Genomic DNA, 23,596 nt, shown 5'->3' with positions numbered 1-23,596 from the left:
GGTGACTACAAAATTATTACAGCAGTACAGTGTATAATACAGTTAATTTATGTAGTTATTATTTAATACTGCATCTTTATGTTTGGTGAAATTTCTGTCGACTGCAAATGGCAACATAAACAGTCTATATTTGCATGCATAAGTTTTGATAAATTTTAACTTTTTATAATATATTTGTGTATATTTTATAGTAGTGAGTGATAAAATAGACTAGTATCTACATATATTTTATGAATTCCTGACTTTTTTAAACTTTTCAACATTTCTAGGCTATGCAGTTTATCTTTGGATTCTTTCAAATTGTTGCAAATCTCCAAAAAATTGTCCAGTATATTTATTGAGAAAAATATGTGTATAACTGGACCTGCAAAGTTCAAACGCATGTTGTTCAAGGGTCAACTGTTGTTTTATATGATTTATTTAATTGTAAGTTTATCTAACTTAATTTTCAATATTGGCTAAGTAAACAACTGGCTTTCAAAATCCCTAAAAATTTAACGGTTGGCTCTTGTGAGCTAGGACAAGCCAGCTCCAGCATACCTCTGAGCCAGTGTTTTACTTTACGAAGAATTATTGACTGAAAGGTGAACTAGCAAAGGAATGCGATTTTTACAAAGGGGCAAGTCATGCAAGAAGGTAACACAGAAAAGTAAAGAAGTTTTAAAGCACTCTTAGAGGGCTTTTTCACTTCCACCTTGTCAGTGTAGGTTTGCAAATTTTTATCAAAATTTGCCATCTATTGGTTTCTTCAATGTTAATAATTTGTTGAATTGCAACTTCTCTTGTATAGTCACCCCTCTATAGAATATATTAAAGGTCTAACTCAGTCTTCTACACGTTCCCCTGTAATAAAATATAATAGGTATCATTTTTATAGTTGTATCTTCTCAAAAATAAATTTAGTGGGAGACAGAGGGTGGACGGGGGAAGACTGAAGATGAAGAAGATAAATTGGTGATTTAGCACCACTTCACTGTCCACAAACTCATATTACATTTAATATTGCTCCCCAAGATCAAAGAAACAAATGGATAGGTGAAAATCAACAGGATGCACCTGAGCATTTAGGATCAAAGACACAGATAATCCCTGCTCTTGAAGATTTTGTTCATCAGAGTTCCCCAGAGCCCACCATGGTATTTGGTATGTGTACAATAGATATCAGGTCCTTATTTATTGACTATTGGTTCCCCCAACCTTCAGAAGCAAGCTAAGTGTCCTCGGATGCGGTAAGACCTATCTAAAGAAGGGATTATTAAACAAAATGAATTTACCCTTTCAGAAAATTCAGCTCACCTGCCCAGAGTTCTAAGGAAGAGCCTGTTAGGAATGTTTATCCTGTTGGAAGGTTTACAAGGAGATTTAAGTTGTACACCTCACTTCTAAACAGCCTTGAATTATTAGGGAAGATCAATTTGCTGCTATCTATTTTGTAACAACCAAGTGAACAATGACAGCGAGGTCAGTTTCCCTTAGAATAATAATGATGTCACCTATGATGGGTTTAGTTTCTCTGAGGAAACTTTCATGTTGATTTATAGGATTGCTGGCCACCAACTGAGGCTGCCCAGTGCCTGCCCCCAAAGCTTTGAGGGAAATTGTGTTTTCCCAACAGAAATTACCTCTTTAGGGTCTAATATTTCTCCCTCAGTAAGACCTCTTTCCCTAAGCTCCTGGCTATACATTTCATCTGACATAAATGTTTGTACTGAATCTTCTGTGAAATCTTTAGACTGCCAACAACACTAAAAACTCAAAAACAACTCCTTGCCCACATATTTTTCATATTCCACATAAATCCTCACTTAAGAGATACAGAGTATACAACATATGGTGAGTCCTGTTCTCAAATAACCAGAAGTAACTTGAATAGGATCATTAAACTATCTTCCTTTCAGACACTAGTGAAAGTAACATGTGGGAATAGGAAATACAAAAGAATGATCCATCACAAGAAAACTAAAAATATTTCCTGTTACAATGGCATAGATTTGACTGGGTGAGATTTCCTGAAGTTTTGCAAATGAGATCTATTGGCACAAAAGGAAAAGGACATAAATATTTGTCTACATTTGTAAAGCTAAGAGAGTAGGACTTTAAACCCTATTTACCTTTTAAAATTAAGCATAGCTGGAAATAATAATATACCTAGGAGCGAGCAGGAAGCCATCTTTCCACAGTAAGGCACTGTATGAACCAGAAACATACCATGTAACTTGAACCATCTGGGAAGGACATGGGTTGTACTCTAAGGATAACAGAGACATGACATTTTCAAATATATGCACAACGATGATCAAAGCCTTGAAATGCTCAAGGAAACTCATTTCTGTTATAATACGTAAATAACTTCACCAGGAAAACACACATAAAATGCCTCCATTGAAAATAAAACCAGTTTACATAAATGTATAGTCAGTTCTGAAGCTTATTTTCACATAAACGTAATTTTAATCTAGATGTAGTCTTTTTTAAATTTAGCATTCTTTTATAAACTCTTTACCATGTAACAAAAAAGTCCACATAGTCATCATCATAACAACTGTCCTGGGTTGGGTCCCTCCAAAAAGCAGGTGCTGAGACATGGATGTGAGTACAAATAGTTCTTTTAGGAGATAATCCCAAGAAACAGTTGCAGAAAACTGGGAAAATGAGGAAACCAGTGAAGGATATGTTATTGGGCAAGTTACCACTGTGAGTCACCAGGGCTCAATCCCCACTGGGGACCCCTGGGAGACAGTGTGGAACACATCTTAGAGTTAACCCAACCAAGGGGTGAAGCAGCTGGGGTATTTATTCACTAACTCCCATTGGCAAATGGCTGAGAGATGCTTCCAGGGGGTGTTAATCCTCAGCATTTTAAGGCTGCTCTGCTAAGGGGCTCAGAGGGCTTTGGCACTCAGAGAAAGCTCATTGGCAAAGATTTGCAGGTGCTTACAGTGGGAAGTGACTGGATAGCAAGCATATGAATGGGAAGTCCTGAGGTTGTGTGGTCATGGCACAAGAGAATCAGGTGAAATAACTGTATAATATTTCATCATATTACTATACTACCATTTTTCTATTTGCTTTGAGAACAGACTTTAATTGTCCAAGTTTTAGAAAGAAGTCAGTTAGTATAACACTCATGTGAAACTTAGAATAGGTACCTAAGAGTTGTATTAAATTGTTTTATAATTAACATTGTAGAAAGATGAATGCATTGTTTTTGTTCAAAAGTTGTTCATTCACTCTACACTCATTAAGATGACTATAATTAAAAGAAAGAAAGTGACAAGTATTGGGGAAGATGTAGACAGATCAGAACCCTTGCCCACTGTTGAGTGGGAGTGTAAATTGTGCAGCCACTGTGGAAAACAGTATGGTAGTTCAGCAAAAAATTTAAATTGAATTAGCATATGATCCAGCAATTCCCCTCCTGGGTATATACTCAAGAGAATTAAAAGCAGGGACTTAAACAGATAAATGTTTGTATTCCCCTGCTAAGAGTAGCTTTATGCACAGTAAACAAAAGATGGAAGCAACCCAAATGTCTATCAATGCGTGAATGGATAAAGTGTGGTATGTACATATAATGGAATATTATTCAGCCATAAAAAGGAAATATGGCATATTCTATTACATAGGTGAGCCTTGAGGATATTATGCTAAGTGAAATAAGCCAGTCTCAAAAGAACAAATACTGTCTGTATAATTCTACTTATATGAGGTACCTAGAGTAGTCAAATTTACAGAGACAGAAAGAAGAAGGGTAGTTTCCAGGGGCTGAGAGAGTGGGGAATGGAGAGTTATTGTTTAATGAGTATACAGTTTCAATTTTGGAAGATGAAAAAAGCTCTGGAGATGGCTGGTAGCAACGGTTGCCCAACAATGTAAATGGACTTAATGCCATCAAACTGTACACTTAAAAATGGTTAAAATGGTAAATTCCATTTGTGTAAGTCTTACTTTAATAAAAAGAATCCTGCAAAAAATTTAAAAATAAAAATAAGCAAATGAACTATTACAGGCCACAACATGAAGTTTTTTAAGCAAAAAAGATGTACATTAATTTCCTCAATATCTGCCATGCTGTACATACTTAGCTTTTTGAAATAGCATCTAGAGCCTGTGAAAATAGCAATAGACATTTTGGGGCTCTCTGATGTTCTTGCCATCCTTACTCTAAATTCATTCACACCCAAAGTCTTCCTCGTGCTAGAATAAAGCCAGCATTCAATCCAAAAATACAACAGTTTGACCTGAGCTCTTCCGCCAAGATACAGTTCACTTGCAGTTGTGTGTTTCTAATGTTGGTGAAGAAAAGTCAGGAGCCTTCAATGTCCAGAAAGAGGTGGCAACACGGGTTGGCCAGTGGTGTCTATGTTGAGAGCTGGTTCACCTGCCCTCTTCAGAATGGTTGTCAAAATCTGTTCAGGAAGCCCTCAAGGAAGGCAGTTTTCAGGCTAGCCTATTGGTCCCCTCCCCCAGAGTATGTTAGTTCAGCATCTTTCTCAGAACAAGAACTCAGTAAATATCTCACAAATTAATGAATAAATAATTAAACCAATGAATAAATAAATGAAATTCTACAAGAAAAGTCCAGCAAGCCTGGAAAAAAGCTGTGCCACCATTAGTTATTCTAATACCCCTGCTCCCCCATCACTGAAGGAAATAGATGCTGCACTGGGAGGACATGTCATCTTCATCAAACCCCTGCCCGGTGGAAACACCAGGCAGGCAATAAGCCCCACAGAGCCCTCTCTCTGCACATTCCCATCGCTGTGCCTCACAGTCCCTTCCAACATAGGAGCCTGAGGATAGATCACAATCTTCCCAGCTGTTCCCTAGAGCCCTATCACCCAAGAAGGAGAAGGAGCTATGAGGAGGAGGCTGGGGTGGTAAGACTTGGGACCCCCACATGTATACACACATACTCAGTCAGAGCAGCTCTGACTTTCGTCTATTTTATATTTTAGTTTTCCACAGAAGATTCAATGAGGGGGGCAAGTTTCCTCTCAAAAAAAAAAAAAAAAAGAAAGAAAACACAGGTCTAGCCGCATGTTACATGACTATAATCTCCCAGAGGGCAAGAGACTGGAATTGTACCACCATCCCCTAATACCTGGTACAATGCCATGAACTTGATCGGAAAGTGTCTTGGGGCATCAGGCAAGAAGTGCCAATTACCTGGGTCCTAATCCCAGCTCCAACATAAACCAGCTGGGCAAGCTACATGATAAATACTGTTCCATCTTTACTCTTTAAAATAGTGCCACTCTGGAGATTTTTCTACACTAACATCTCCTCATGAATACCTCCTTCATGATTTTATCAGCTTAGTTGAAATGTTTTATTTTAGCTGAAGACATCTGAATCGAGCCTTCACTTTCACATTCGGTCAGCATCCTGCACACATGCATATGCACACGCTCTCACCCGCTCCATTCCCCAACACCGCAACCCACATCCCACCACACCCCGCATCCCATCCTGCCGCCCAGGGCACCCTGGGACTCCCCTGCATCCCTCTTTAGATGCCAACTAAGAAAATAAATAGTTCTTATTTTCCACTTACCCTTAAATACCTTCCTTGAGAAGTACTTACATCGTTTTTAATGAAGTGATCTGGTGGACAAAGCAAAAACTGTAACCCAAATTGCCAAGTGCCCCCAGAAGTCCCAATAATTAGTTCTATTCTATTCTCCCATAATGTAAGATATGGTTTTTAGCCTCTAAATATTTACTATTTATTATAGTAAGATGTGGTGTATCTAACTCACACAGCTAGGGAGCTGCCACTCTGCCCAACAGCTGTGCTTTCAAGTGGTTCAGTACATAACCACAAACACTGTGGCTGTATTGCTCTCTGTAAACACTATAAAAAGTCAAATACGCCTATATGCTTCTCAAGTTCACTCAGACCAAAAAAAACCTCACCTGTCCCATATACTATCAATAAAATAACTCCAAAAAGTCCAAATAAATACAGAATAAACATTTAAAATACTCTAGGCTGGATATCTTTTTACATTGTAATTCACTGCAATTAGTCAAATCCTGTCAGAATGTTGATACAGGATATTTGGTGAACTGGTCAAGTTTAATCATCTCTCTAAAATGAATGGCAAGAATATATTAATATATTATAAGGTCACTCTCCTGTCAAAGGTACAATTAATATAGACAGCACAGGTAAGCCACCAAGGACTCCAAAAGTACAGAGAATAATGTAGAAACCTTTCCATATCTGTCAGTCCCTATCACCAGTTAACTATCAAATTTTGCCAATTCAACTACTTTTGAAAGGTCAATTTATAAATGTCTTATACTATAATATTTTGTACGTGTGTTCACAGAAAATCAAACAGGCATGTGGCTGTTTGGGGGCAGAGAAATTAGAAGAGAGCACTATCCCCTCTGACGGGGCAGGTACTGCCTCATATGTTGCTTTGGGCTAAAACCCTGGGTCTCTAGGTGCTGAGAGAAGCTAGAAGGAAGGATGACAAAGTCTGTAATTCCTGGGAAATTAGACAGGCAGCATAGCCCATCCAGGCTCTGACTCACTTGGAGACATTCTCTCTTCTGGCTCCATCCATCCCCCACGTCAATCGTAACAAAGAGGAAATCAGCTTTGCCCTCGGGGATGCATCTGGCAACAATTATGACTTGGGGGTGAGTCCAGGTTTAGTTAGGGTATAGGAGGTGCACTGACATTTGCTGAGTGCCAACTATGTGCCATGCAACACTTTACCTTAGTACCTCTCTACCCTGACAACCAGTTCATCATCACCTGGAAAACAGGAAGGAAACGTGGGAAGGCCTGGGACCACTCCAAACCAAGTATTTCACAGTCAGAACAATTACTTTACTGTAATCCTCTCAACAGCCTCATAAACTAGGTACTGCTGTGCTCAGATATGACATAGACATTAAACAGCAGGGCCAGAATTTAGAGCCATGGCTATCTTCTTTCTAAAGTCCTACTCTTTTCCCTGACCGCAGCACTAGAGACTAGCTAGTCTGGTCCTCATTTAGACCATACAATCAATTCAGAAAGTAACTAGATCCTTCATATGTATTTTAAATGGAATAAATGAATATATCATGTTCTAAAACTTGAATTAGAAAGGTAAGTTTGTCCAAGTAGATCGGATTAATGAAACAAAGAATCAGACTGCAAATGTAGGCCCAGGTTAACAAAGAAGAGTGCAAAGCCTTTCATTCCTTCACTGTGGATAAAATGTTCACTCTATTCATCATCTCTTCAAATATTCTTCAGTCTCCTTGCCTGTTTTCTGACTGGGATTCCAGTTACATTACTGTTAGTTTGATATTGTCCCACAGCTCTTGGATAGTCTGCTCTGAGTTTATTTTTGTTTTGTCTTGGTTTTCACTTTTTTCCTTTGTGCTTCAGTTGGGGCAATTTCTACTGACTTGTCTTCAAGTACCCTACTTCCTCAGCACAGTCACGTCTACTACTGAGAATAACAAAGTTATTAGTCTTTCACTGTGTTTTTCATCTCCAGCATTTCCATTTGGTCCCTTTTTATGGTCTCCATCTCTGTGTCAATACCCTTTTATGTTCATCCATGCTATCCCCCTTTTCCACTGGACACTTTAATATATTAATCATTACTACTTAAATTTTCCTTCTGATAATTCTAACATCAGAGTCATATCTGAGTCTGATTCTTTTGGTGCAGGACAGGGGCAGCCCTACCCCCTGCATCTGGTGAAGGATGTATAGGAACAGGATTTCCCTGAAGTGGGGTGGGTGGGAGAAAGGTAATTGCAACTTGCTTGATTTTCTGACCTGTGGACTTAGAATGAACTTTGTCATGAGAACAGACTTTTATGGGGTTCCCACCAAATCTTTCTGGTTGCAATTTGGTCAGTTAGATGTGGTCTAGGACTGGAGGTTTCTATGTGGTGGGTTTTCTACGTAACGAAGCTGCTATACCATTCTGCCCACCCCTGCTCCCCAGCCCAGTGGAAGGTCTGCATCTCATGTCATCCCACGAGGCCACTCACTGCCTCTCACTATTCTGTGCCTCTCGTGATCACTTGCACAGTCCCCTCATTTCTTTTTTATTAACCACTTTATTGAGATATAATTTCCATACCATAGAATTTACCATTTAAAATGTACAGTTCAATGATTTGGGGTATATTACATTATTAATTTGAAAAATTGTTGTAAATGTAGGTAGCGAACTTTGCCATTTTAACCATTTTTAATTGTATAATTCAGTGGCATTAATTATATTCACAATGTTATGCAACCATCACTACTATGTATTTCTAAAACTTTTTCATCACCCTAAACAGAAACTCTGTAATCATTAAACAACAACTCCTCATTCCCCTCTCTCTCCAGCCCCTGATAGCTTCCAATCTACTTTCTGTGTCCATGGATTTGCCTATTCTAGGTATATTATGTAACTAGAATCATACAATATTTGACCCTTGATCTGGCTTATTTCACTTAGCACAATGTCTTCAAGGTTTATCACATTGTAGCATGGATCAAATCTTCATCCTTTCCTATGACTGGGTAATATTCCATTGTTTATCCACTCATCTGTTGAAGGACATTTGGGTTATATCCACCTTTTGGTTATTAAGAATAATGCTGTACAAGAGTCTGTTCTAGTCCTGGCTTTCAGTCTCTTTGAGTGTGTTCCTAGGAGTGAAATTGCTGGGTCATATGGTAATTCTATGCTTAGCTTTTTGAGGAACCCTCTCATTTTTTGATAATTTAAACCCTAGCTTATTGCTACTTTTTCTATCACTATTTTTGTCTTAATAATTGGTGATTTCAATATCCTTTCAGCACCTGGCCTTTCAATTCCTTAAACTCTTCTCCTTCACCTCGATAGCTTGTCCTTCACACTATTTCACTTATCTCCTACTCCCCTCCACCCACTGTGGTCATTCCCTAGACCTGTCATCAGCACTAAGGGCATCTCCGGAATCTCCATTTCAGTCGTCTCTCCAGTACCATGTAGTGCAAATCCTTCAACTCTGCAGGAACTCCAATTCTTTGACCCTACCACCTTTTCACACTTCCTTGGTCTTTTCATGTCTTAACTTCCCCCCACCTCACCAAGCTTGAATTCCATAATCACTTATTTTCTTCTTTATTTATTTATTTAGAGATGGAGCCTTGTTCTGTCACCCAGGCTAGAGTGCAGTGGCACAATCTTGGCTCACGGCAACCTCCACCTTCCAGGTTCAAGCGATTCTCCTGCCTCAGCCTCCCAAATAGCTGGGATTACAGGCGCCTGCCGCCACGCCCAGCTAATTTTTGTACATAATCACTTATTTTCAATCACTGCTGTGCCTACACTTTCAATTCCAGGGTCCTTTTATCACTTGGTTGTGTTTGCTTAGAAAACTACCACCCTAGTTAAAATAAACTCTTCACCTGTAACTCATCATAGGCATCTAAGAAAAATCACACAACTCCTTGGCCTTATCTTAATTAATGACCATGAACCTTAAATGGGTCTTGAATGCCTCCTGGCAATCAGTATTACATTTCCTTAGTTCTTTCATTTTCCCTGTTCTTCTAAATGACTGTTTCATACTTTCTCCTCTCTCCACAAACCTGCAATATCCACTCCGCATTCTCACTTTGAGCTGATGACCTGGCTCCCTATGCACTGAGGAAATTGAAGTAGTCAGAATGGGACTTTGGCAGACTCCCTCCACCACATCCACCCACCTACCATGTCTACACTTGCACACTCCACTTCCCATCTATAACTGCAGACAGACTCTCCACGCTCCCATCCAGGACCCGCTCCTCCACTCTGCACAGGACCCATCCCCCTCGCTTACTGGAACATTATACCACCAATTCTTCCTTTTTGTAAACCTACCTCTGTCAAATTTCCCTTTCTACAGAATCAGTCCCTCTAGCATCAAATACACTATTATTCCTCTCACCTTAAAAATAGCCTCCCCTTGCACTCCAGCCTGGGTGACAGAGCGAGACTCCATCTCAAAAAAAAAAAAACTTTTCTTCCCAATTACTTCCTGCACCATGAGGCAAGACAAGTAGAGAAGCCCATTGCCAGCCCCACACTCCAATCCAGCCCACTCTTTCCTGACCCTGCCCCCAAATTCCTCTTGTCTCTTTGTGGAAACTCATTATCACTGAACAAACTAATTTTAACCCCTCTTATCTGTTCCTTCCCTTCCATCCCCACAGCCTCTGTTAGTACAGATCTGTTCTATAATTTCCTAACTAATTACCCTGCTCTAGCCTCACTTCCTCCTCCATCACTGGAAACTTTCAGCCTCCCCCTGCTAATATGAGTTTCTGTCATTCCCTCCCACTAAACACTTCCATCCTTAGCATTCACTCTAGGTTAAAATTGGGTATTGCTATGAAAACACTGCTCCAAGATAATTTCCAAATTCCCCCTTCCAACAGATTGCTGCTCCTTAAACCTCCTAGATACAGACATTCCAGAGCTGCCACTGCCTCCACATTGGTGTCAGAGTGGTCTCTCTAATGAAGACAGAATCCTATGCCTGCTTCAAACTCTTCACTGGCTCCCCATTGTCCTGTGAGAGTCTATCTACCTTATTTGCCATGGTGCTGAAATTTCTCCATAATGTTCCTCTCTCTCTAACCTCATCTCTTACTTCTTCCACACGTAGGCTCCTGAAACACTGAGCTAGGTATAGTTCCCAGGTTCTGTATATAATCCAGGTCCTTAGGCCCAGATTTATCTATTCATCCAGCACCGTACCAGCACATAAGAAGCACCTGAGCAAACACATGCTGAGTGAATACACTTATTGAAATCATATTCTATACCAATTCCATATGTTAGGAAAATTATTCCACATCAGCTTCAAGTGCCCAAGATTCATTGTGATAAGGCAACATTTACTTTTCATGCCTTTTGCAGTTTGGAACACAATAGACCATCATTAAAGACTGAGTGAGTGGGTGGATGGATGGATGGATGGATGGATGGATGGATGGATGGATGGAGAACTGTGAGAGAAGATAAGTAACATTAGGAGAACTTCCCCTCTCAATGGTGAGTTCTTGAGTACAGAGAACGTGTCTTAATTCTTTGCATTTTCAATGCTCAAAATACAGTCTAACACAAAAAGTTATTAACAAATATGAGAAGAATAAATGAATGTGAAATTACATGAATTATATACATATTATTTCAATTGTAAACCTTGATTTAACAGATATAATGTTCGATTAACTATCTTATGTGAAATCACGTTTCAGATATAAAAAGTCCAAATATAGAAATTTCTACTAACTAGAAAAAAATTTCGATCATTAAAATAAATCTTCACATCTGAAACAACATGTAAATATTATAACTGCTACTATCACCTATCTTTAGGGGTATCAATACTCTAAAAAAAGGGTAAAATAAAATATATAGTAGATCATATGTAGGAAAAAATTTCATGATTAATATTTCTTAAAAACAAAGTTCTATTATTTTATTAACAATTTTTGTCCTTTAACACATTCATTGTAAAATGTTAAAGCTATAGAACTATAATTAAATAAAAGGAAGAAAATAAACAATCACCCATAATCACCAGGGATAACTCTTGTTAACATTTGGTATTAAAATATGTTCTGGCATGGACACAGGGAAGGGAAAAAAACACACTGGGGCCTGTCAGCAGGGGCAAGGGGAGGGAGAGCATCAGGATAAGTAGCTAATGCATGCTGGGCTTAGCACCTAGGTGATGGGTTGATAGGTGCAGAAAACCACCATAATACACTTTTACCTATGTAACAAACCTGCGCGTCCTGCATGTTGCACATGTATCCCAGAATTTAAAATAAAATAGACTTTTTTTAAAAAGAAAATAAATATGTTCTAGTATTCTTCTTCCTGTGTGTTTAAATGTATATGTGCATGTACATAATATAAACAAAATGAGAATATTATATAACCCGCTTTTTTTAGCAATTGTTTCTGAAAAGCAAAGCCTGAAGAACAAGCTGAGATGCTACTATTTTATTAAGCACTATGATACCAGAGAAGCAGGGCAAAGAAGGAGAGAGGCAGGGAAGAAGTCTCTAGAGGGTGCACTGCCATTATGGCCACCTCTGGTATTAAGTGCAGCGGATGCCTGAACTCATGGAACCACCCTCTGAACTCAGCTGCCCTGTCTCAGTCTAGTCCACCCAGGCAGGCAAAGGGGAATGTTTACACTAGCTTCTGTCTCTCATTGGTCAGATTTTACCCTGAAGGGCATTTACTGTCCCATCTCCACTTCTGAATTATGTGTGGGCACTAGGAAGACCTTTGGCATCTGACACTCCAGTGGCCATGAGGAAAAGAGGTGGAATATGAGAGATACGTAGTTAGGGCATAAGCTAAGGCGACATTGGGTGGTGTCTATGTGAAGTTGGTTGTAGCCCATGCAGCCCAAGGATTAAGTGGCCTAAGAACAGATGAGGCAGAGATCATCTGGTGTATACTTAAAGATGTGGGACATAGATTCATTAGTGCTGTCCCATTATAACTGACCTCTATAGTAAAATATGACATCTCCATTTTCATGAGAATAGCCTTGTCCTCACTTCTTCCCCACAGAGGTTAGGTTGGGGTGGAGTCAGCGTCCCCTCCAAGTTGGTGGCAAGCCACAATTTCTAAAAAAGCTTAAGGCAAGAGTGTTAATGAAAAAAAGCTACAGTCTCTTCTACCACAGTTATTCCCACATTGAAATATGTCATCTCCTTTCTCTGCCACTCATTCCAGAATTTTCTCAACTTTGGCCAGGAATTTGACTGCTCTTGGATTCTCTCCTGGTATAATCACCCACACTTTCATCCCCAGGGAGCCCAAGCCCTTCATTGCCTTGCCTTTATCAGGTCGTGATCACTGCAACTGCTCATTTACCATTGTCCTTGGGCACAGAAAGTCCAGGCGATACCCAGTGAATCCTCTGGGTTCCATATATACTCCTCTCTGTTCACAGTGTGTGACAACACCCCTAGCTATCCTCTGCTTTCCTTTTGGTAAACAGGGTCAATTATAATCACCCCATCCCAGTATAATAAGTCTGTTCTTTACTTTCTGGTCCACTGACATGAGGGACCTAAATTGGCCATATTAGTCCCATCTTCCAGTTGGATGGAGCTCTTACTGTCTTACTTTGTCCTGGGAAGAAGCAGTTCTCCACTCTCCCTGATCCTGAACCGAGGCCTCTGTACCCATCAGAACCTAACATTACAGAGATGAAAAGGACAAATTGTACAAAAGAGTCACAGGGAATCTTCGTAAGAGGGATCATTCCTGCTCCTTTGCGCCTGTAGATTTGCATAATCTGGTTTCGGGAGACACAGCCCCATAATATTGGCCATTGCTTCAACATCTCAAACCACCAGAAGTTTTTTCTCAACTGCCACCTTTCCTACGCCTCTGTTAGGCTACTCTGCCCTTCCATTAGGTTGGCTATTTTTTCGGATAATGGATTACATGGGACCCAGTGGTCATTATCCCTGGTTTCACTTCCTCTGGGATAAAATATGTCCCTTGGTCTGAAGCTATGTTGTGTAAACATCATGTCAATGTGTCAATCAATGTGTTCCTAGATGCACTGCTAGCAAGGAAGGTAAACCCACATCTGGAGTAGGAATCAATTATAAGAAATGAGGCCTGGTGTGGTGGTTCACGCCTGTAATCTTAGGCCTTTGGGAGGCCAAGGCAGGAGGATCACTTGTGGCCAGGAGCTAGAGACCAGATAGGGCAACATAGCAAGACTCCATCTCTACAAAAAATAAATATTTTAAAAATTAGCTGGGGACAGTGACATGTGCCTGTAGTACCAGCAACTCGGGAGGCTGAGGTGTGAGGATCGCTGGACCCCAGGAGTTGAAGGCTGCAGTGAGCTATCATCATACCACTGGAGCTCAGCCTGAGCTACAGAGCAAGATCCCATCTCTAAAATATATATATACAATTTTTAATTTTAGAAAAAAATAGTTGTTGCCCCTGTCAGGGTGTAATTGAAATGGTGCCATACTAAGAGCTGAGCATGAGTTTCTGCTGCCAGCAAGGGGGCACTCAGCAGTGGTGGTAGCTGGATTGCCTTGGTGATAAGGAGCCCCTACCACCAGGCACCTTGGCCTGAGGACAGGTTGTGTAAATATCATTTCAATAGATCAATCCCTCTCTCAAAGCCTCCAGCCCTACTACGTGGACACTTTGGTCATGGCTCATTGTGTCAGCACCAGAATGGCAAGGAAAGCCTGAATGATACCCACTTTATGAGTTTCTCTATTCATACATTGGACAGTGGAGTTTTAAGTTGTGTAAATAGAAGAGAGAGGAGAGAGTGAGAAAGAGTGAAAGGGAGATATGAGCAATGGTTTTGGTGTCCTGGTGGGATCAAAGGATCAGTAGTTGAGGCTACTAAAGAGAGTGAGCTGGAAATAGGGACAGTAATAGAGAAGGATCCATGAAAGTGAGATGAGGGAGGGGGTGCAAATGCTGGAGCTATCAAGGTCTGGGGTATGACCACAGGAATGAGTGGCTGAGGGAGGTTGGATCACCTTGGTCTCAAGGCTAGCACCCTCAAGACGCAATTGCACATGTGTTCTCTCAGTTTGGGCTGGTACAAACCCATCAGGTCCTGTAATTCCTTTGGCATATAAGCTACTTTCTCCCAGAGCAACAACCATAGTTCTCCACTCAGGTTATGCTGAGATTTGACTCCAGTTGTCAGTCTGGAGTCAATAGGGGTGGCAAGGGCAGAGCCTTTCAAAAAGAAAACTCCTCCTTCTGCAGATGCATGCACTGCATTGTCTCCAAGCCAAGGAATGCATACAGCCTCTGGGATCTGGAAAGGGCAAGGAAATGGATTCTCCCCAGAGCCCCTAGGAAGGAACACAACCTTGCCAAGACCTTCATTTTAGCCCAGTGACACCCATGTCAGATTCCTGACCTACTGAACTGTAAAATAATAAATTTGTGTTCTTTAAGCCACTAAGTTTGTGGCGATCAACAACAGCAGCCATAGGAAAATAATACTCTTAACTAATTCCTTGTTTGGCGGCATTTTGATTATTTTCAACTTTTTTCTCATTATAAACAATAATACAATGAAACTTCTTATAGCTTAATTCTTTCACATGTCCACAATTTTTCTTAGTTCATAGATATAACTTGTTGGGTCAAAGACTCGATAAAATTTAATAGCCCTTTATATGTATTGCCTTCCAGAAAGACAATAGTAGTCTGAAATACCATCAGCACTTGAAAATTTCCAACAACATAAAGTGTCCTTCTTTTTGGTTTTTTTTCTTAACAATTTGAAAGGCAAAAATAGTACCTAAGTGTTTTAAATTGCATTTTCATTACTGATAAGCTTGTGCTATATGTTTAAGCATTCTTCTATAGAACAGGCACATAGCAGCCATTTTAATTTCTTCTTTTGTAGATTATTTCAAATCCTCCATTCATTTTCTTTTCAGGTGTTCATCTTTTCTTACTGCTTTGTAAAAATATCCATTTATGTCACACATATTGAATATAGCTTCAATTTGATTTTAATGTTTGATATTTTAAGATACAGAAGTTTTAACTTTTTATAATCAAATCTATCAATATTTTCCTCTATAATTTCTGCATTTAATATCACATTTAGAAGTACCTTTCTCATTTCTACATTTGTAAAATGTTCATCCATATCTTCATTTAGTGCTCTTATGGTTGAATGCTGTGAGTTAAGAATCTAACTTCAGTTTTTCCTCAATGATTACCAGTCTCAATAAAGAATGCATCAAATGTCTATCCTTTCTCTACTATAATAGATTTGAAGATGATATTTCAAAACAAATTGATACAGACTTGAATTCTCAGCTTTTAAATAAACTCCTACTTGAAAGTGAAAAAGTTATCAAAGAAGAGCGATTTGTTTTAATGTTTTAGATTCTCAGTCTCACAACTTCACATTTACATTTATGTAGCAGACCTCTAACCCCTGAGGAAATGATCTCACTTGTGAAACAAGTAACCACACCACAGACAAAATGGTTATATTTTCCAGTAATAAAACACCCAAATCTTCAGCAGCACAGCAGAGAAAGAAAAATCCCACATCCTTTGTGTTTCATTGTATATTACTAATGTCATACCTGAAACTGAAAGATCTCCATATGTGGATCACAGAAGCCAGGAAAATTTTTTTTCCCTTCTCTTTCCCTACTACCATGCTTCTCCTTCTAATTCCTGGAGATAAGACATGTTTTCATAGCTCTTCAGTATTGCTCATGAGAAAGTAGAATCCTATATTGGCTTAAATAATGTTTCACATCATGTAAAAAGGCAAAAGTAATCATAACTTAATTTCCAATCATTTTTAATGTTACCATTTGTCTTTCTAAAAGGAACATTGGCTTTTTAAGAAGAAAATATGCCCTATGTGTCTACAGCAAAAATATGAAAGCATCGACTATATCTGGTGGCTCTCATAAATTCATGTCAGATCTACAGAGCAAAACCTTTAAGTGAAAAACTGACAAAGCCATTAAATCAGGGATGTAAAAATTACTCACTAACTGGATCTTCCAGTTATACAAATCCAACTGAATGGTCATAGTCCTCTATAAATCTTTTAACTTTTGGTTTCATGGCTGGGTGCGGTGGCTCAGACCTGTAATCCCAGTACTTTGGGAGGCTGAGGCGGGTGGATCGCTTGAGATCAGAAGTTCAAGACCAGCATGGCCAACATGGTGAAACCCCATCTCTACTAAAAATACAAAAGTTAGCCAGGCATGGTAGCACACACCTGTAATCCTAGCTACTCAGGAGGCTGAGGCAGGAGAGTTGCTTGAACCCAGGAGGCAGAGGTTGCAGTGAACCAAGATCACACCACTGCACTCCAATCTGGGTGACAGAGATTCTGTCTAAAAAAAAAAAACTTGGGTTCAGAATTTGTTTTTGACTATTTCCAGTGGTGAAGATGATAAAGAAAATAACATCAATGTGCACATGTACCCTAAAATTTAAAGTATAATACTAATAAAACAATGAACTATATGTACTATATATATACCTATAAATATTTGCCAACACTTAATAAAACTTTAAAATAGAAGTATTCTAAGTACTTCATATATATTAATTCATTTAATCTTCTTAAGTATTGTTGTTATCAGCCCCATTTCACATGTGAGGAAACTAAGACACAGAGAGGTTAAGTAAATGTAATAAGGTTTATCATCTGGTGAGTAGCAGGATTGGTAAATGAGCCCAGAGCTCATATTCTTAACCACACATTGTGATATAATTCAATGATACCTTCAGAGCCAGGGTTGTTCACATGAGATCCACGAGCTAATTCACAGCCATGGGTGGGCATCAGGAAGTCTGTGAATCTCCCAAAACTGTATGTAAATATTTACATGCACATGTATATCTATACTTCATCAGATTCTCAAAAGGCTCTGTAATTTAAAAAAAAAAATGTAAAGAGCTACTACTTTAGGAGTCAGTGCTTCATAATGGAAACAGTAGGGGTTTTGCCTGATATGAAACTGGTTAGAACACCACTTTGCCATTTATTAGCTGTGTGAACTAGGACAAGTTAATTGCCCTGTCTAAACTTCATCTTCCTTATCTCTACATGGAAATAATAATACCTACCTTGCATTGTAATAATTAGAGCCAGTGTCTGACACTAACAGGTGCCTGGTAAGTCACAGCTGCTTTCATTAATGTTGTTTCTGTAGTTGTTGATTTTTTCCTTTGATTTTAATATAGCTTACTAAACTATCATCCCACATAATACTCTTGCCATGAAATATTATGAGTTTTTTTTTTTGAGACGGAGCTCAGTCTGTCACCCAGGGTGGAGTGTAGTGGCACACTCTCAGCTCACTGCAACCTCCACCTCCCAGGTTTGAGCAATTCTCCTGCCTCAGCTTCCCAAGTAGCTGGGATTACAGGTATGCACCACCATGCCCATCTCTACTAAAAATACAAATATTATAAGATTTTTAAGGCCCATAACATAGTGTCCAACTGAGACTGAGAAAATCCAGTCTAAAGTAGGAAGTGAATGGGAAGGAGTTAGGAGGAGGGGTCCCTTCCCACTCTACCCTGTGATGGTGGGTCTCTAATCTTTTTCTTTCTTGAGCTTTAAGAAATTTCCTGACATTCCCTAATTCCCAAGGATAAGAAGGAGATATATATTAGAGATATACATCACGTTAAAGGTGCTTTGAACTCTTAGGGCAGAGAAGTACTGTTTAAATTCAAGATACTATTATCCAGAGACATTATGGAAAATTGTAGAAGCTCGAATAAACTTAACCTGAAAAATTAAAGAATGACAGCAAATCAAGTTGGAGATTTAAAAAATCACTTTGCTAACAGTTAAATTTTATGGACTGGCTGTAAGATACATGTCAAGTCTGCACTTTGAAAGTTTTAAACATAATGAATCATTAAGCTCAATTTAATATTCCTCTGTGGGTGATCCGTTTCATTCTCATAACCCTTGACTATATTGCCTTTTTTTATTATTATACTTTAAGTTTTAGGGTACATGTGCACAATGTGCAAGTTTGTTACATACGTATACATGTGCCATGTTGGTGTGCTGCACCCATTAACTCGTCATTTAACATTAGGTATGTCTCCTAATGCTATCCCTCCCCCTCCCCCCACCCCACACAGTCCCCGGTGTGTGATGTTCCCCTTCCTGTGTCCATGTGTTCTCATTGTTCAATTCCCACCTATGAGTGAGAATATGTGGTGTTTGGTTTTTTTGTCCTTGCCATAGTTTGCTGAGAATTATAGTTTCCAGCTTCATCCATGTCCCCACAAAGGACATAAACTCATCATTTTTTATGGCTGCATAGTATTCCATGGTGTATATGTGCCACATTTTCTTCATCCAGTCTATCATTGTTGGACATTTAGGTTGGTTCCAAGTCTTTGCTATTGTGAATAGTGCCACAATAAACATACGTGTGCATGTGTCTTTCTAGCAGCATGATTTGTAGTCCTTTGGGTATATACACAGTAATCGGATGGCTGGGTCAAATGGTATTTCTAGTTCTAGATCCCTGAGGAATTGCCACACTGACTTCCACAATGGTTGAACTAGTTTACAGTCCCACCAACAGTGTAAAAGTGTTCCTATTTCTCCACATCCTCTCCAGCACCTGTTGTTTCCTTACTTTTTAATGATCGCCATTCTAACTGGTGTGAGATGGTATCTCATTGTGGTTTTGATTTGCATTTCTCTGATAGCTAGTGATGATGAGCATTTTTTCATGTGTTTTTTGGCTGCATAAATGTCTTCTTTTGAGAAGTGTCTGCTCATATCCTTCGCCCACTTTTTGATGGGATTGTTTGTTTTTTTCTTGTAAATTTGTTTGAGTTCATTGTAGATTCTGGATATTAGCCCTTTGTCAGATGAATAGATTGCAAAAATTTTCTCCCATTCTGTAGGTTTCCTGTTCACTCTGATGGTGGTTTCTTTTGCTGTGCAGAAGCTCTTGAGTTTAATTAGATCCCATTTGTCAATTTTGGCTTTTGTTGCTATTGCTTTTGGTGTTTTAGACATGAAGTCTTTGCCCATGCCTATGTCCTGAATGGTATTGCCTAGGTTTTCTTCTAGGATTTTTATGGTTTTAGTTCTAACATGTAAGTCTTTAATCCATCTTGAATTAATTTTTGTATAAGGTGTAAGGAAGGCATCCAGTTTCAGCTTTCTACATATGGCTAGCCAGTTTTCCCAGCACCATTTATTAAATAGGGAATCCTTTCCCCATTTCTTGTTTTTCTCAGATTTGTCAAAGATCAGATAGTTGTAGATATGCGGTGTTATTTCTGAGGGCTCTGTTCTGTTCCATTGGTCTATATCTCTGTTTTGGTACCAGTACCATGCTGTTTTGGTTACTGTAGCCTTGTAGTATAGTTTGAAGCTGGGTAGAGTGATGCCTCCAGCTTTGTTCTTTCAGCTTAGGACTGACTTGGCAATGCAGGCTCTTTTTTGGTTCCATATGAACTTTAAAGTATTTTTTTCCAATTCTGTGAAGAAAGTCATTGGTAGCTTGATGGGGATGGCATTGAATCTATAAATTACCTTGGGCAGTATGGCCATTTTCACGATATTGATTCTTCCTACCCATGAGCATGGAATGTTCTTCCATTTGTTTGTATCCTCTTTTATTTCATTGAGCAGTGGTTTGTAGTTCTCCTTGAAGAGGCCTTCACATCCCTTGTAAGTTGGATTCCTAGGTATTTTATTCTCTTTGAAGCAATTGTGAATGGGAGTTCACTCACGATTTGGCTGTCTGTCTGTTATTGGTGTATAAGAATGCTGTGATTTTTGCACATTGATTTTGTATCCTGAGACTTTGCTGACGTTGCCTATCAGCTTAAGGAGATTTTGGGCTGAGACAATGGGGTTTTCTAGATATACAATCATGTCATCTGCAAACAGGGACAATTTGACTTCCTCTTTTCCTAATTGAATACCCTTTATTTCCTTCTCCTGCCTAATTGCCCTGGCCAGAACTTCCAACACTATGTTGAATAGGAGTGGTGAGAGAGGGCATCCCTGTCTTGTGCCAGTTTTCAAAAGGAATGCTTCCAGTTTTTGTCCATTCAGTATGATATTGGCTGTGGGTTTGTCATAGATAGCTCTTATTATTTTGAGATACATCTCATCAGTACCTAATTTATTGAGAGTTTTTAGCATGAAGGGCTGTTGAATTTTGTGAAAGGCCTTTTCTGCATCTATTGAGATAATCATGTGGTTTTTGTCTTTGGTTCTGTTTATATGCTGGATTACGTTTATTGATTTTCATATGTTGAACCAGCCTTGCATCCCAGTGATGAAGCCCACTTGATCATGGTGGATAAGCTTTTTGATGTGTTGCTGGATTTTGTTTGCCAGTATTTTATTGAGGATTTTTGCATCAATGTTCATCAAGGATATTGGTCTAAAATTCTCTTTTTTTTGTGTGTGCCTCTGCCAGGCTTTGGTATCAGGATGATGCTGGCCTCATAAAATGACTTAGGAAGTATTCCCTCTTTTTCTAGTGATTGGAATAGTTTCAGAAGGAATGGTACCAGCACCTCCTTGTACCTCTGGTAAAATTCTGCTGTGGATCCATCTGGTTCTGGACTTTTTTTGGTTGGTAAGCTATTAATTATTGCCTCAATTTCAGAGCCTGTTATTGGTCTATTCAGAGATTCAACTTCTTCCTTGTTTAGCCTTGGGAGAGTGTTTGTGTCAAGGAATTTATCCACTTCTTCTAGATTTTCTAGTTTATTTACGTAGAGGTGTTTATACTATTCTCTGATGGTAGTACGTATTTCTATGGGATCGGTGGTGATATCCTCTTTGTCATTTGTTATTGCATCTATTTGATTCTTCTCTCTTTTCTTATTAGTCTTGCTAGCGCTCTATTTTGCTGATTTTTTCAAAAAACCAGCTCATGGATTCATTGATTTATTGAAGGGTATTTTGTGTCTCTATTTCCTTCAGTTCTGCTCTGATCTTAGTTATTTCTTGCCTTCTGCTAGCTTTTGAGTGTGTTTGCTCTTGCTTCTCTATTTCTTTTAATTGTAATGTTAGGGTGTCAATTTTAGATCTTTCCTGCTTTCTCTTGTGGGCATTTAGTGCTATAAATTTCCCTCTACACACTGCTTTGAATGTGTCCCAGAGATTCTGGTATGTTGTGTCTTTGTTCTCGTTGGTCTCAAAGAACATCTTTATTTCTGCCTTCATTTCGTTATGTACCCAGTAGTCATTCAGGAGCAGGTTGTTCAGTTTCCATGTGGTTGAGCAGTTTTGAGTGAGTTTCTTAATCTTGAGTTCTAGTTTGATTGCACTGTGGTCTGAGACACAGTTTGTTATAATTTCTGTTCTTTTACATTTGCTGAGGAGTGCTTTACTTCCAACTATGTGGTCAATTTTGGAATAGGTGTGGTGTGGTGCTGAGAAGAATGTATATTCTGTTGATTTAGGGTGGAGAGTTCTGTAGATGTCTATTAGGTCCACTTGGTGCAGAGCTGAGTTCAATTCCTGGATATCCTTGTTAACTTTCTGTCTTGTTGATCTGTCTAATGTTGACAGTGGGTTGTTAAAGTCTCCCATTATTATTGTGTGGGAGTCTAAGTCTCTTTGTAGGTCACTCAGGACTTGCTTTATGAATCTGGGTGCTCCTGTATTGGGTGGATATATATTTAGGATAGTTAGTACTTCTTGTTGAATTGATCCCTTTACCATTATGTAATGATCTTCTTTGTCTCTTTTGATCTTTGTTGGTTTAAAGTCTGTTTTATCAGAGACTAGGATTGCAACCCCTGCCTTTTTTTGTTTTCCATTTGCTTGGTAGATCTTCCTCCATCCCTTTATTTTGAACCTATGTGTGTCTCTGCACATGAGATGGGTTTCCTGAATACAGCACACTGATGGGTCTTGACTCTTTATCCAATATGCCAGTCTGTGCCTTTTAATTAGAGCATTTAGCCCATTTACACTTAAGGTTAGTATTGTCGTGTGTGAATTTGATCCTGTCATTATGATGTTAGCTGGTTATTTTGCTCATTAGTTGATGCAGTTTCTTCCTAGCCTCGATGGTCTTTACAATTTGGCATGTTTTGGCAGTGGCTGGTACCTTTCCATGTTTAGTGTTCCTTTCCATGTTTAGTGCTTCCTCCAGGAGCTCTTTTAGGGCAGGCCTGGTGGTGACAAAATCTCTCAGCATTTGCTTGTCTGTAAAGGATTTTATTTCTCCTTCACTTATGAAACTTAATTTGGCTGGATATGAAATTCTGGGTTGAAAATTCTTTTCTTTAAGAATGTTGAATATTGGCCCCCACTCTCTTCTGGCTTGTAGAGTTTCTGCCGAGAGATCAGCTGTTAGTCTGATGGGCTTCCCTTTGTGGGTAACCCGACCTTTCTCTCTGGCTGCCCTTAATATTTTTTCCTTCATTTCGACTTTGGTGAATCTGTCAATTATGTGTCTTGGAGTTGCTCAAGAAGTATCTTTATGGCATTCTTTGTATTTCCTGAATTTGAATGTTGGCCTGCCTTACTAGATTGGGGAAGTTCTCCTGGATAATATCCTGCAGAGTGTTTTCCAACTTGGTTCCATTCTCCCTGTCACTTTCAGGTACACCAATTAGACGTAGATTTGGTCTTTTCACATAGTCCCATATTTCTTGGAGGCTTTGTTTGTTTATTTTTATTATTTTTTCTCTAAACTTCTCTTCACACTTCATTTCATTCATTTCTTCTTCCATCGCTGATACCCTTTCTTCCAGTTGATCGCATCGGTTACTGAGGCTTGTGCATTCATCACGTAGTTCTTGTGCCGTGGTTTTCAGCTCCATCAGGTCCTTTAAAGACTTCTCTGCATTTGTTATTCTAGTTATCCATTCGTCTAATTTTTTTCAAAGTTTTTAACTTCTTTGCCATTGGTTCAAACTTCCTCCTTTAGCTAGGAGTAGTTTGATCTTCTGAAGCCTTCTTCTCTCAACTCATCAAAGTCATTCTCTGTCCAGCTTTTTTCCGTTGCTGGTGAGGAGCTGTGTTCCTTTGGAGGAGGAGAGATGCTCTGATTTTTAGAGTTTTC

This window comes from Pan paniscus, chromosome 4 (genome assembly GCF_029289425.2).
Source record: "Pan paniscus chromosome 4, NHGRI_mPanPan1-v2.0_pri, whole genome shotgun sequence".
In the NCBI taxonomy this organism is placed as follows: domain Eukaryota; kingdom Metazoa; phylum Chordata; class Mammalia; order Primates; family Hominidae; genus Pan; species Pan paniscus.
This window is presented reverse-complemented; position numbering follows the sequence as displayed.